The sequence below is a fragment of the Buteo buteo genome, chromosome 11 (assembly GCF_964188355.1).
Source record: "Buteo buteo chromosome 11, bButBut1.hap1.1, whole genome shotgun sequence".
In the NCBI taxonomy this organism is placed as follows: domain Eukaryota; kingdom Metazoa; phylum Chordata; class Aves; order Accipitriformes; family Accipitridae; genus Buteo; species Buteo buteo.
The window spans coordinates 20,137,144-20,153,087 of record NC_134181.1 but is presented as its reverse complement, the minus strand read 5'-3'; positions in this window follow the sequence as shown (position 1 = coordinate 20,153,087).

Sequence of the window (15,944 nt, the reverse complement as noted above, 5' to 3'; positions counted from 1 at the left end):
CTGGGAGAGCCTTAGATTCAGCAGCTGGGTCCTGCCATTTCTTGGATAGCTGCCCGGATTCCTTAGTGCCTGAGTAGTCATGAATCTTGTTGATCCAGCTGTAAAGAAGTTCCAGGTTCAGCCTAGTAGTGCCAAGAGCATCTGCACTGGAAAAGGAAAGGTCTTGGTAGCAGTGAGCAGCTGCAATATCCCCTGCCAGGGAACAGAGATACGGATTAAAGAAGAAAAAAAAATTTTTATTAAGGATTAATGGCTTAGTTTTTTGTGGGTTTTATGCTTACTTATAGAAACAGTATGTATATTTTAGAAGGCACTAAGTAACTTTGTTTTAATGGTCTGTTTCCTCATATTTCTTAAGGGATTCTGTGAACTCTACAGACAGTAAGGAGGGAACAAAGTTTAGGCAAACATTAACAGTACCTGCACACAGTGATTTATGCGTGCAGGACAGCTGCTTACATAGAAGAGTACGCATCTCTGTTTTCAGTGGTTATGAGTCTAGGCACTTGGTCAGAGTGGGCCACCACTGGATTCTGTGGATGTGAGGTTTAGACCGGGAGAGCCCCTTAATTTTTGAAATGAAGTTCAGCAACTGAAAATTGCCTTGCCTTGTGACTTGTTTCTAAGCTCTTGTTGAGAGGTGCCTGCCTTAGCCTGCTCTCATATACTCTTGTTTAAAATCTGTTATGAAGCTAGACTCCTTATTTCCCCCCATAGTTTTGGGGCTAGTTATGGGGTGAGGTGGGAAGTGGCCAGGGAGTGAAAGATGTCCTAGCTGCAATGGAAAAACCTATCTACCCTCGTTGTGTGCCAGTGAGCAGATCGCCATGGCTGGACCAGCTACCGGGATGCCACCTGCAGCTCTCTTGGTGTGCTGCGGCCTGGCTGCCTTGCGTGCTGTGGCACAGCACCTCAGACACCACTGAGCCTTCCAGTCCCCAAATCTTCTGTCTGTTTGCTGGGATCTCTGCCCTCAGCTTGCAGACAGCTGCTCGCAACGCACCACGTTTCAGCGACCCTGCAAGCTCTGGGGTTGTGCTGCAGGTTTGAGTGCCATCTACTGGCATTTCACCTCCCTTACTGCCTTCAGGCAGCTCCTGGGGCGGTCCTTGGCCTTTCTTTCACTCATCCAGTCCCACCATTCAGGTATGAACTCTATCTGCTGTTGTTTTCCTCTTATCCTTGTGCACATACACACCCTTAAATCATGAAACTTAAATATGCTTGCTTTTCCTTTTGTGATAATATGTGAGCACTCTAAGGTTACTTCTTGTAATACTATTCATATAACTTCATGTAACATTTTAGAGAAGGCTATTGAAAGTGATTTCAATAGCTATTTCTCTATTTTAGATCTGTTTGGGGTTTGGGTTTTTTCCCTTTTGCTTTAGTGGGCAGTCATACCAGCAAGTATTATTTAAGAAGCACTCATAGCAATCATAGCAAATTAGAGCGTGCATTTTTTTCTTTTAGTGGGTTTGGGCAAAATAATAAAAACTGCACCACGAGTGGTTTCTACTGCAGTGGATTTGAGACAATGCATGCACGTATTTGAGAACTGCACGTGTGTGTCAGCTGCAGAATAAACACAGCTTTGCAGATCTAAAAGATTGCATGGCACACTAAGTGGAAAACGGGCAGAGGACAGCACAGTTCTAGCAGTGAGGAGGGAGAGATCATAGGATTCTTTCAATTTGTAAAAAAAGTTTACAAAAATCACCTAAATTCTTATAGAAGGGACATTACCAGCTTTCTTATCCATCATCAGAAACCTACTCAAATTTTTTAAAAAACTGGACTGCTCTGGGGTTTTTTTTTCAGATTTCAGTGAGAGTGTTATAACTGGGGGAGTGGGAGGAAAGGTGAATACTCTGGATGGAAAGTGGCAGTGACCTGCTGAATTAGACATCCAGTAAAGTAAGTGCAAAAATTCAGCTTGCTTTCACTAGGGAACTGATATGCTGTGACTTCAAATGGAGGCTGGCTGGTGTGGGAGTATTCCTGGCTGGTCTTACTTGGGAGGAAATACATCCAGTGGTAATTTACGTGCTTTGCTGAAAACTTATCCTGAAACTGTGTGTACTGTAGCATTCAAAAGCTCCAAAAAAGGTCAAGATTCCTTCTTCTGTTTCCCTCTTTCTGCCACTTCTCAACTGCTTTAAATGGTGTGTTTTTGACAGGGAGAAATCCCCTGTCCTCGAGAATTCACAGCCCAAATGCAGTCAGAAAGGAACTGACCATGCCAAGACAAAGTACTTGCCATAAGACATATTCATTAGTCCAACTAGGAGAAGAGCAAGTCACTTTACTGAGTGAAGGAGCAGAAATAGCAAGTGGCCTTGTAATGTCTGATTTGCTGAGAACATCCACATTGTGTGTGGTACTTCAAAATTCATGGTGTTTCACCTGAAAACCAGAAACAATAAACAATAAGTGGATTGAGCTGCTTTACAAATTCTGCTGTTCTTTAGAAACTCTGTTGCTTCCTGGGTGAAGACAATAAACATTTAAGCATGAGTAAGAGGATGTAGGAAAAGGACACTGGGTATTCTCTGTGGGAGGAAAAAAAAGGTAGAAGTCTGACAGACATCACCTAGATCAAGACTGAACTAGAAGCCAGATGCTGTTGCCATTGTTGGAGTTGATGTTGGGCTAAATAAAAGCATTGCACTCGCTTGCTGAGTCCCTGACTAAACAGGCATCAGAGGTGTCTTGTTGAGAAAGGACAGCGCTGGACCTTTATGGATAAATTGGCAATCCCACAGTAAGGAGACGAGAGGGAGAATGTCAGCCTTAGGAACAAGGGTGGGGGGAAAAAAACCAAGACATTGGATGGTAGTATTTAAATGGTAACTTTTTTAGCCTGTGTAGGTACAAACTACTTTGTCCACTTTCTGATTGCTAATGGGTGCTTCAGCTCCTAATGACACTGAATATCAGGTATGTTGTAAATCACTCTTACTCTTTTGAGTCATGGTTCAGCTTTTTGATACCTGTGCTTTAGCTTTCTAAGCCTTTTGTCTTTTGAGTGGAAGGAGGCCACTCAAGCATAACAGCAAGCAAAAACCTTACTGCCATACTTCTCTCTCTCTGGAGAATGTGGGTTACATCTCAGATCCATTTAAAGGAAAACAAGCAGGCATCCAGCCCCAGAAGTCCAGTTTGTGGCTTTGAGTTCAGTAGCTGTCTTGGGCTAAAAGGCCCTTTAGGCTGCATGACAAGCTACCTAGATGCAACTACTAGGAAACAAGCAGTGGTAGGTCTGAAATCTCTTCACTTGGATTGTAGCAAGCCTCTCCAGTTGTGATCCCAAGCTTGGTTACACCCTCATGAGAGAAGGTGCAGTGTCCATTCCTCTTGAAGTATGACCCCAAGAGAGGCAGGAGGTCCTGCTGCCGGCTCTGCATATATTGGCCCCCAAAATGAGAGCCCAGATTCAATTCCTTTCCAACCCTGCATAATTCCTTTCCTAGAGGAACTGATACCTTCATACCCTTGACACTAAGTTACTTGTCCACCAAGACTTAATCATGGAACTGTTTGAGTGGGCTGTTGGCTGTCTCTGTGGATCTGCTTTGTTTGTATTGCTTAAGCATTGGCTGAGGTAAGAACTCGTGGAGTATACAGCCATGTAACAATAGCAAAACAAAGCATATTCTTAAAGGTAAATAGAGGCTAAATACTGACATCGTGACAAACCAAAAGTGTTCTGTGCTTTCCACCCCCAGCAAGGACAGGAAGATCATATGGGTGTATCTACACAAATTTGCATCAAAATTGCTCTTCTGAACTGAGGCTGCTAATTGTCCCCACTTCTTGTAGCTCGTACCACAGTCACTCTCCAAATTGGCTTCTATTGGCCTGCACTGTTTCCTAATGGGGGAGCTGAAGTATACCATCAGTTTACCTTCACACAGATTTGTGGAACAGTCTCAGGTTTTCAGAGAAACAATTTTGTTTTGCTCATTGCCTGAGTGAAGGTATTGCTGAATTGTTTTCTATTCTGTATGTTGCAACATCTTCAGATTATTCACTAAAAATTGCCTGTGGGTAGTTTATCTATTTTGCAGGGGTCTTAGCACATAAATTGTGCTAAGGACTAAGTCTTCATTCCCTGAGGGAATGCCATTAAAATAGGAAGTATTTCTAAAAATCGCTTAGGAGGCCTTATAGGAGATTCAGGCTATGGGGCTGAATATGTAGTTTGCATGCTGACTGCCCAACTTGCTTATAAGCAATCATTGAGTGCAGGCAGTGTATTTCAGAAGAAAAAACAACTAATTTCCTGAATAATGTAGGCTGTGTGAAAATAGTTACCTGTAGTGGTGAGGAGACAAATCTAATGTTGCAGAACATTCTTGGATGTATGAGAAAATACTAAGGTAGTTATTCAGAAGCTTATGGAACAGTTAGAATTAAAACCCCAAACAACTTCTGAAGAATTACTACTTCAGTGTGTACATAATTTGGCGTCACCTAAACCATAGACGTATGTAGCTCATGTTCAAACAGTTGTCTTTAAGAGTGTGTCTGTAGAAAGCTTCAAAACAAAGCAGAGATTTGCCTTTCTCATTCTTGAAGAGCTGTTTTATAATGACTTGTAAAGTCAGTCTCCAAGGTAGAAAATTATGTTGGTAATAAACAGATCACATTTAACCTGATGCAGAGGAAGGGAGCAGAAACATTTTGTCCAATCTTCCTCTGAGCAGTCTGCCATATACTAAAACAACTGATAATAATCTTTGCCAAGCTCTTTTATCTCTTGAGGTCTTGTTTCTTATTGTATGCTAAGATAAAGACTTTCTTTCTCAAGGCTAGAACTTCCTGTCTGCTAAAGAAAGAAACTTAAATATACATTCTAGTAAAAGGCTTCAGGCTCTCAATAACTCTTACATAATTCATATGCTCTGCTAAAATAGTTTATCTGCTATTTTAAAAAAAAATCTCTATTTTCTGTAGAGTGGGCTGGGACTATTTTTTGAAAAAACAGAATGTCTTTTGCTCCCTATCTTCTGTGACTTGAATGTTCAGTGCTCAAAATGCTTTTTCACAATTTAACTTCATGCTGTGTTCTGCTTATTCTAATTTAACTTCTTCACTAGGAATAGAAAGTAAGTCATGTAAAACTTGCATTGATTTATAGTATAGGTTTTAGAGTCAGTATGCAGTATATGCTTAGGTCAGGGAAGGTTGTAATATGCCTAAACTGATTCAGTCTTTTGTGATTAGATACTCTGTAAAGTTACATGGGAGAGTGTTTTCAGTTAACCTCCATGTTGTTATATATAAACAATCATGTAATTCAAAACTATCAGTGAATAACATAAATAACGTGCATCCTTCTTTCTACATTGCAGGAGCTCTAGGGAATATAAAGGGTAATTTGTCAAAATCCATTTTAACTTAACCTGTGTTTGAAATCTTTCAACTCCAACAGTGTATGATCCAGCAATCCAAGATCTGATTCATTTGTTTAGTTTCCTTTGAGATTATCTAGCTTAACTATATGTACATGACAGGAACTCTTGAGTACATTTTTCTGTAAACTCCAGTTAGAGTCTCTTTAAAGTGAGGTAAAACTCAGCCTTACTGGCAGAAATTTATCCAAGCAGAATAACTGACTAGAAAAACTAAAGTTGAACTGTTCAGCTATCTTTGATTTGTTAGGCATAAACCTTTTAGTGGAACCTTTTCCTTTTGGTAAAGAATCAGTGAGAATACTTTCCAATTACTTGAGAATATGCTCAAAATATCCACAGAGATCTTTTGCCGTGCTGATGAATTAGACTGCTAAGAAATGAAATTAGTACTTCAGTGAAAGTTTTTCAGTTTTAGCTAGGTACTTAGTCAACAGTCTAAGTCCCATCAGCTCCACTCTTGAAGCAATGACAACTTGAAAACTGTTAAGAATTCAAAATTCAGACAGTGACTTTTCTCTGTGTAATAGGTATCATGGTGGCACATATGAATAAACGCAGCAGCATAGAAATATCGGGCTCTCTTTATGTAAACTGAAGCACATGATGCTGTTGACCTTGCTTTAGGCACTTTGGCAGGCTCTTTTGAAGCAGTTAAGTAAATTAGGCACTGGTGACTTCCCTGTCTCTCCTAAACTGGCTCTATCACAGGCATAATGAGGCAGGTCTGGTTAAACACAGAGCAGTTTAGGTGCTCCTTAGTGTGGGGCTAAATCCTTCACATGACTTTTTCATGTCTTCCTTACTGGACAGGCAGATGCATGGCGGCTATTGCTGATTACAAATACCCTACAAATTACTTTTGCCTTACCTAGAATTTATAATAAAAATAAAACAACTCCATTTGAACTGCCAAAAGCATTGTATCCACACTTTGTTTGCAGCCTTCCTTATGCAGTTTAATTTTTGATAAAGCAGGTAGAGTTGTTTAACAAAGCTTGTTATTCATTTATGACCAACTGAGTAACAAATTATTATCTTGGCTCTAATAGAAATTGTATTGGAATAAAGCTACAGAAAGAGAAGACTGTTGGGCATAGTGTTGGCAGGTATATATAAAACTAGGACAAGAAGATGCCAAAATCATAATAAACGTCAAAACAGGATGCATGTTGATACTTGTTGCTTAATCTGTAGAGAATAAAGAACGTGTCCTGCCTTGTGTCATCAGGTTCAAGACAACCTATCTCTTCCTCTGTGCTCCTGTGGTTTTGTGCACAGCTTTTTTGTGAACTGAGCGTGATCAAAGTGATGCGAGTGATGTCTTACATTTTGGCATTACACAGAAGAACAAGATGTCTTGATTTGGGTCCTCATATGTGATATATTTGTAAACATATATATGACTCTATGCAAAGGGTAATCAAATCCCAGTGCAGAGTCTGAGGAGACATACTTGTGTTGTGAAAGCTAGAAGCAGAACGTCACCTTGGAGAGGCACTGCTCCCCTTGTTAAATACCAGACTTGCTGGTGTTTAGATGAAGAAAGGTGAGAAGATACTACAACTTCACTGGAGTTTATGAGCTTGGTCCATCCTGATTTAAAAAATCGATCATTCTATGACAGCATGAAAACACTTAGTTAGCTTCTCATGGCAATAACCTAGTTTAAGGCCAGTTCACAAACCTATTTTTCCTCTGTGTGTATCAACTTAACCTAGTTGGTTGGGTAAGATCACTTGTCTGTTTCATCTCCTAATACTTCTCTTTCTGTAATAAGATATACTGTCAACTGGCCAGCTCTGTAGCATCACAAAATTCTGCAATAGTTCTTCTGAGTAAGTCCTGGTGTCTTGCTGTGAAAATAGCCCTTTTACTCAGTCATTCCAGACTGTATCACAAAATGCTGCTTGTTACAAAAGGACAGATGTAAGTGTACATGCTGTGTTTTAATATCATCTTGGCAAAAAGTTTCCATGGTGATTTTCTCTCATAGCTGCAAGGAAGCTCTCTTTCCAATAGAACCACGGCAATTTTCTATCTATCTACTGCCTTATTCAGGTTACTTCCAAATTCCTCAGTTAAAGAAACCTGCTCTTAAGCACCACAATATGTTGTATAGATGATCAAGTACCTCAGAAACAATGGATCCTAACTTGGTAAATTTTCTGGTCTAACAAAGGCATCCCAAGACAAAGGTAATTTGAAGTCTCTTAACGACACCTCTGGAAAAGAAATTATTATTATATATAGGTTCTCTTATTTGCCCACAGCTCTAGATGTTTAAGAGCACATGCTTGTGCTTCATATCAGATTCTGAGGCAGCTAACTTAAAATACTTGCAGCAAATTTTAGATCTTTTAGATTTGAGTTAATAATTTCTCTGGAAGCCTTTGGCAGACTTTGAATGAACAGTTCTATTTAGTTTCCAGTTTGTTCAGTGCAGTCTGGACAAGAGGCACAACTAGTCAACTTATTTCCATGCTGCATTTAGGTTCATAATACTTCTGAGGTAGGAAAATAACCTCTGCTTTTGTGTGTGCCCAGTACAGTTGGTTGCAGATATATAGCAAAGAAAAGTCATTGCATAAGCCTTTAGGAGTTGCTAATGAAGTGACAAGCACACCACTGATTATTTAGAAGCTTGGTATAAGAACATGAATGTGTTTCAGTGTAAATACAGTAGAAATGTACCATATAATCGATGTCTGTTGTATTTGTAGCTATGTTGTGGTATAGTGAGATGTGACAGTCAGTATTAGACCTTCTGTAGCCCTACTCATATTTAGCTTGCTGTTCTTCTACTTTGTGCTGTAGTTTGTGGTTAGGCATGTGACTTGGTAGATACATTACTGTTGTAGAATCCAAAGGTCTTGTTTTGGATTGGGGACACTTCAAAAAGCATAGATTAGTAATAATCCCTGGTCCATTGCAGAGAGATGTGCAGGAGAGGAGGAAGTAAAACACATCTGCTTTTACCATCTATCAGGGCTGAAAACCAGTCATGAAATTAAGAATATTGGTAAGGAATGATCTCCGAAAAATGAAAGAAAATGCCTTATTACTTCTTGTCTATATCCCTTTCTGATATTTTGCTCTCATTAACCCTGAGTCTTGTCAAGAAAGACATATGTGAGACCTCTTTAATGGCTCTCAAAAGTTTGAGCTCTTTCTGGTAAATCCTTAGCTTCAGAGACCCCAAGTCATTTGAGGGCAGTTCTTGCTTTTTCAATGCACAAGTGTGACCACAGAATGGGAGCTGGTCTGTGAGATCTCCTGGGAAGAAGAAGAAAGAAGGAGGCAGGGCAGGAGGGCTGATGTCTGAGCTTACACATTCTCACTGTCTACCAAAAAGGCAAGCTGGAGCTGACTTGAAGTGATTTGGCGTGGGTGGGATGGAGAGAAGGAGCAGTGGGACAGAGTATGCTTTCTCCCAGAAAGTGTGGGAAAGTGGAGATGGAATCACTTAATGAGAATTTTCCTCAAAATGATTAGTTCTAGTCTTTACTCTGTATAAATACTGTATACATTTATACTGTGTATAAATGCAAAAGCTATTGTTTTGTTGGGAAAATTAATTTCAGGATTGACTGTTGAAACTGGAAAGATTTTTAGAAAACCTTGGCTGCTTCAGTATATTTTATTAAACTGGAAAAAAAAAAACCAACCCCAAGTTTCTTGATTTACTGTCCTGCTCACCAGCATATTACGGAACAACTGACTTGGCTTTCTCCATGGTATTGCATTTTACATTGACATTTAAAAAAAAAAAAAGGTGTGTGTGTGTGTAAGTGTTAAGTAGAGGACAGAACACTAAAAATCAATAAAACCCAGACTCTTCCAATATCCTGGAGTAAACTGACAAGCTTGCAGTTAAAGGTGGTTGGGAGCTTCTTCTCATAACTATTTTCTGGTGGAAATGCCTGTTTCCCAAAACTGAAAAGATTTGCTGAAAATATCTGGCTAACTGCTTGGGACAAAAGGGCAGAGAGAAGGGCAATATCCTCAGCTCTAAATTAAAATGGAATTTTTCAGAACTAAATATTATTATTACTGTTAACAAAATGTTGTACTCTACAAATAATACTATGTACAACTTCAATGATGTTTATGCAGAAATATCTTTGGGATTTTGTCATGTCTTGAGAGCACAATTTATATTAATTATAATTTAGCAGAATAAGTAGCAAACAATAAGAGTTTTAAAGCAAAGATATGTAGGAAAAAAGTTTAAACTCAGTGGAAGACAGAATACTTGAAACTTTTCTCATACTCTTCTACTATGCTAAAAAAAACCCCCACCAGATCCACAAGATACCATCCTCTCTGCCACCATAATCTGGCTGTTGTTATGTGGCAATAGATTTGAAGCATTGTGTGGAGACAGTCTTAAGCACCAGTGAACACTGTAACCTGAAGGTCACACCTAGTCACCTTCTTGCTGCTGATTGATAGCATAGTGTAAGTGACGTCAGTGGATGAAACACTCCTGTCCTTCCTAAGCTCTATGATCTTCCATTCCCCAGAATAATCCTGAAAGTAAACACAAGTAAAAAAAAAAAAAAAAAATCAGTAAAAATGCAAATGTTACATGGGCCAAGGCACAGAAATGTAATTTGCAATGCTGCATTCATGAACGTTGGTCAGTTTACATCACTGAAAGATTTAGGCTAGGTCTATACTTAAACTTATACCAGCAGAGCTGTCAGGTATGAGTGCAGGGGTAAAAGGCCTTCAAAAGCAGCGTAGCTGCTTGTGACGCTCTGATGAATTATAGTCAATGTCTCGAACATTTGTTGAAGAACTTTGGTGGAGAAGACAGCCTCTGTAAAAGCGCTGGAGTTGTGTGAACAGGAAAATGTGGCTGGAGAAGGAGAGTGGGACCACGCTTCTCCAAAGCCACAATTCCTTATCTCAAGCGAAGAAGCACAGTGTAAGCGCCTGGAGGAAAGGCCAGATAGTGGTCATGCCTGCATGGAGAGAGAGGCAACTTCCCCAAGCCCCCTGACCCATTTCCAGAGAATCCCAGGAATGTGAACTGCGCATGTTGAGACCACTGACTCATTTTCTGGAACACTCCGGAGCTCACACAGCGCTTGCTCAATGATGGCAAACCCCCACCTAGAAGGGTGGACTCTTTAGGTATAAAAGAAGGGAGGACAAGTTCTCGGTGCACGCCCTCTGGAACTGGATCTCTAGACTGGCTGGACCAATGCTGGACCCAGGACTGGTGAAACCCTTTTCTTCTCTCTTTCTTCTGCTCCCTCTCTCTCTTTTTTCCACAGTCCCTACACCTCATCCATTTAAACATAAACTGTTGACCAAGTCTGGGACTAGGAGTGGATCTAGCCGCCCGTGGGCTCCTCTTTGAGAAGGAGTCTAGAGAGCAAGGAGGTCCACTCTGAACCTCGTGACTGAACAGGAGGGCTCTCCTTGTTTCCTTCTTTGAATTGATCCCCAAATAAGTAAGGCTTACATATGGTTAGCATGTGTTGTACAGTTCAATGACATAGTTCCGTGTTCCTTTTTCTGCTTCTTTTTCTACACCTCCTTTCTCTTTTTAAACAGTGGCTTAATGACATGATACAAGGTTCATATTGATAAGTTCCCTTGTCCTTGGGCAAGGTTAGCTTGGCTGAATAAATGTTGATCATTGTTTGAACTCCCCTGGTGTCATTTCACCTCAATTCTGACAAAGGAAATCCACGAACCTAAGTCGCTCCAACCTTGGGACGCGACACTGCTGTATTTCAGGGCATGAGCTCCAGTGAAGGAAGGAAAGGAAGGAATAAGGAGGACTCAGGCCAGGGTCAAGGATTACCCGGACAACATCTGCAGATCAGAGACAAAGATAATGACTTTTAGGCATCCGCCCAACACTCAAAGCAAAGTCGTTGAAATTCAGAGGAAAAAATCAACCTGTTACTAGGTGGCAGAAATGAAGCTGATTAAGTAGACTTGCTATAAATTGGGTTTTCTCGTTGATACCAAAAGGATTGGTTCTTCTCAGAAACCTGTGCTGAGCAGGAAACATGGGATTCAGTGGAGCTTGCTGCCCTGCATGGCTGTGGGTGCCTAATGTCTCAAAGGCAGCTGCTACTTTAAATACATATGAATGGCTTTGCTCTTGCTGAAAAATTGGAGTGGGAAGTGGCAGAAATAGAGATTTGAGAATTCTGCTTTTAAACAGGAAAGTGCTTATATAGGAATCAATCCAGAGCTGGAAAACAATTTTTCTAAGTACTTTTTTTTTTAACTGTTTCTGGAAGCCTTTTTAGTTATAATTTCTGAACTGAGTAGGGCAACAACTTCTGCTGTCCAGAAGGGTTTTGTGGTCAGTTCCATTGCTTTTTTAAAAGATTTTTCTTTTTATTTTCTTGGGGGGGAGGGGGGACGACCCAAACAAAAAAAACACCCATCTGAAGCAAGGTAGTTTGCATCCTGGTTCACAAAAATGGTTTATAGTCCTGACAATTAGCAATCTGTCATTAGAGCACATATTAAGTATGATTTTGATTGGGAAGCTCCTGCCACCTTGTGGCAAGAACTTTCACCTTTCTTGAATCAAAATAATTAAACTGGATACCTAAAACCTTTGTAGGACAAATGTGCAGCTAAACAAACAGAAAGCAGGGAGACCAGTCACTTTGTTTGGTTTGCTTCACTATTTGAGCATTACTGCTTGTAAATACTACTAGTATTTTAAAATAAGCATAATTTAAATGACTAGATGAGCTTATTGCAACTTTTTTTTGTGCAGCTGCTTCTTCCATCTTTCTTTCCAACACACTACAGAAATTAATTCTGTGGAAGTAGAGTATTGAGCCAGGAGAACCCTCAACAACTTTGGTATTTGTATAAAAAGTTGTCGACAGGAGTCATTGATGGGTGTCAGTGTAGTACTCATTTGTGTTCATCCTGTAAGGTATCTGCTTTCATTATGGTACTGTTTGCTTTCAACTGTAGGAAACATTCAGCTATAGCTTCCTTCCTAGTGACTACAAAGTTTTCGTGACATCTTGATGTGCTTCATGAAGCCTTTTCTCTGTCCAGAACATAGGAAAATAAAACCAGTATCTGTGAAGAGATACGTTAATCTTTGTACTCCTTCCTGTTTCTTTTGCATTTTATAATTGGTGTCAGCTGATGTGGTTCTGCATGTACATATCCTGAGAGTATATGGCATCATCTAAACTGTTTTCATGGATGCTGATCAAACTAGGGTCATGAAACTGTGGCAGCCTCAGCCACCCACAAGGCAGAGTAACATGGGAAAAATAAGTTGTTTACTGACTTGGTTCGTAACCTCCTTGATTTCTCAAGCTTAGATTATTATTTCTCGCAAGGTCTTATCTGAGAAATAGTTGCAACCATGCTGATTTAAACGGATTAAAGCAACCAATGAACCTCCCACCACCCCCCCCTCCAAGTGTGAACTCATTCCCTTTTAGGACCTAAATCTAATACTGAAATCAGAAGAAGAAACAGATGGAACTTAGTTTGCAACAGTTAAGACTGCTGGTATTGCTTTTTTTATGCAAACAGAAATCTTGATACATGGGATTTCCTCTTCCTAATATGTTTTAACAGTTTCCAATTAAAACACTGATAGCTGCACTCCAGAAATGCCAAACTGACAGCCTTGGAGATTGCAATCCTTGCATGGAAGTAAGATACCTTCAAGTGTGGATACCTGATAAGCAGCATTTATAATACTGTGTTAATGTGGCTTATCCCTGATCCATTTCACTGTATGTGGTTTTAAAGCTGATTCCCACACAAAACTATATCCATGCCAAATGCTGGAGTGCTGTTACATAGGGTAGGTGATGCCACGAGCTGGTAGAGGATTTTATGGAGAAACCAAATTGCAGTTAAAAAATGGCTGCCACTAGGCATCTGCATTTGCAAAGCCCTACTTCCCCAGCTGTGGTAATCTACAGTTTAATCTGTGCTGGTAGTAAAAACACTAGCACTTTGGACATGTAAGTATTGAAATTAGTGAAGTGCTGTGTGGCTGGAACAAGCCTTCTTAGCGTGAAAAATAGTTCCACCACATAGAGTTATCCCTCTGTGTCCTGACAGCAACTGGTACAAGTTTAAGCGCTGCAGTTATTTTATAGCTTCTCAGCTTGCTCCAAAACATGTCTGAGGTGAATATCACATGATATAAACATAGGCATAGTTATTATCAGGGAGAGACAGCTGTGTAACAACATTCTGCACAATAAAGATAGCTCTCAGAATATTTATTAAGAGAACAGTCCTTCCAGATGGACTCTGCAGGAAGGATGTACATCAGGAATGCCACATTCTAAGAATTATTATACACAAACAGCTGCTACAGCTCATCCAGGTCTATTGGAAGAAAAAGACAGAAGAAACCTGACTGTCAGTCAAAGGAAGAATTTGGCTTTTAGCAGCTTTAAAAATAAGTTACATTCTGAATCTGCACAGAAGTGACCTGTTAAAAGTCCAAGCAGGAGCTTAGTGGCTCAGCAAAAATTGTTCTTGAACAAGGAGTTGGTGATCTTAGTTTTCCTGCAAGCACGTGGAAACATAGCGGTTTAGGTAGTAGAAATCAGATCAGAGATTAAACTTGACTTTGCAAGGAGAGAAAATTAAAGAAATAGGAAAAATAAATTGCAAGCGATGATGGTTATGTGATATTTACTTATTTTCAAAGACAGGGATAAGAATTTGAAAAGTTGAAAATTAACAAGGAAACATGAGCTAGAACTAGACGACAAGTGGGAAAATGAATCTGAGCCTGCTATTTGCTGCTTTAAATTAAATTTGGAGATAGTTTTCTGTCATAGGCATAAAGATGGACCTGGCCTGGATCAAGCTTCAGATTAGGTAGAGGATATGTTCTAAAGAAAATATTTGTCTTTTCTTTTGATACTAAATTCGTACCGTTTAGGATTCTTTAGTCCACTTGAGTTGATGGTAAATGTTTATAAGCGAAGTTCACCACATTAGCAAAGTGCAGCAGAATTCCAAGTGATGTGGTGGTTTCTGTTTAAGTTTTCCAGTTACTGGCAACTAGAGGATTGATGACAGACCTATGTTCCATTTAAGACATCAATTGCATAATAGGTCTGTGGTATTGTGAGACTTTGTTATTTCTCTGCAATGGAATCATAAACAAAAGCATGATCCCCTTTTGGTTTTTTGTACGAACTATGAAATAAAATAAAAATAATGATAAGCAAACATTACTTCTTGTGAAACTGCAGGATCATCTTTTTGCATGTCTTTGTTTCTAAACTGTCAGCTCCCACAAAGGAAGTGAACAGTCCCAGTAGGTTCAGAGACATAAGTATCTTTGAAAAGGTCACCTGTACCTTGTGAGCATTTTAACCTTTACAAGTATCATACAATGGCTCTCTAAGTTCTGATGAAAATCCAGCAGGTATAGTAAGAAGGGGTAGATATTTATTGGCTTGGGTATAGTCAGTGTGGCAAAGTCAGGTCAGCAGTAATGTCACGACCCAGACTGGACAGACCAGGGAGTTGTGTTTAATTCGAAATTCCCTCGGGCTAAATTAAGGTGAAACGACAACAAACGATCAGTTAAAGATTTTATTTATGACAAAAGCAAACTGAACTGGGGAGGCGTGGTAGTAGGTGGCAGGGTTTCTCACAACTGGAATTGGCATAAGACTACTTCTGTACACCATGTAACCATATACATCAATTCAGGGAATAAGGAGATCCCTCCCGTTGAGTCCTGAGGTTCAGAGCAGACCCCCTTGCTTTCCAGACTCCTCCTCAAAGAAGGGCCCAGGGGCAGCTGGATCCACTCTTAGTCTCAGACTTGGTCAACAGTTTATATCTTGAAACAGATGAGGTGTAGGGATTGTGGAAAAGGAAAAGGAAAAAGAGAAGAAGACAGAGAGAGAGAAAGGAAGAGAGAAAGATTTCACCAGTCCTGGGTCCAGCGTTGGTTCAGTCAGCCGAGGTGTCCAGTCAGACGAGGGGTCCAGTCCCGGTGGGCTTGCGCACCTGGGGCTTCAGTTTGTGTCCTTTTATCATCCTTGCCCCTCCTTCGGTCAGGCACCCGAACTCGTCAGGTTAATGAGCAGTTTGTGAGCCTTTGGGCTTGGGGATCGTTGGTGGAGTAACTTCTTCTCTGCAGACATAACCATTGTTTGATCTTTGTATCAGAACAGTTTATCAGGACAGGGAGCTGCGCTCCCCCTCCTGTTGCTGATGTCTGAGCTGATGGGCTTTTCACCTGGGTTCCTTGCTGTGCAGCGTTTGTCTTAAAGCAGAACTTGCCCCACCACAATGTTTGAGACATTAACTCTTTCAGTCTCTCACAAGTAAGGTGCATACCTGTAACTGTGTTTACTGTAAGTTCAAATCTAAGAGACTCTTCTCAGGGCAGGTCAGCAAGAGGATGAGAGGCAACCATCACAGGCTGCAGCAAGGGAGATTCCAGTTGAGTATAAGGGGCAAAAAATAATCACAATGTGAATAAGCAAGCACTGGAACAGGGATCTGGAAAGGCTGTATAATCTT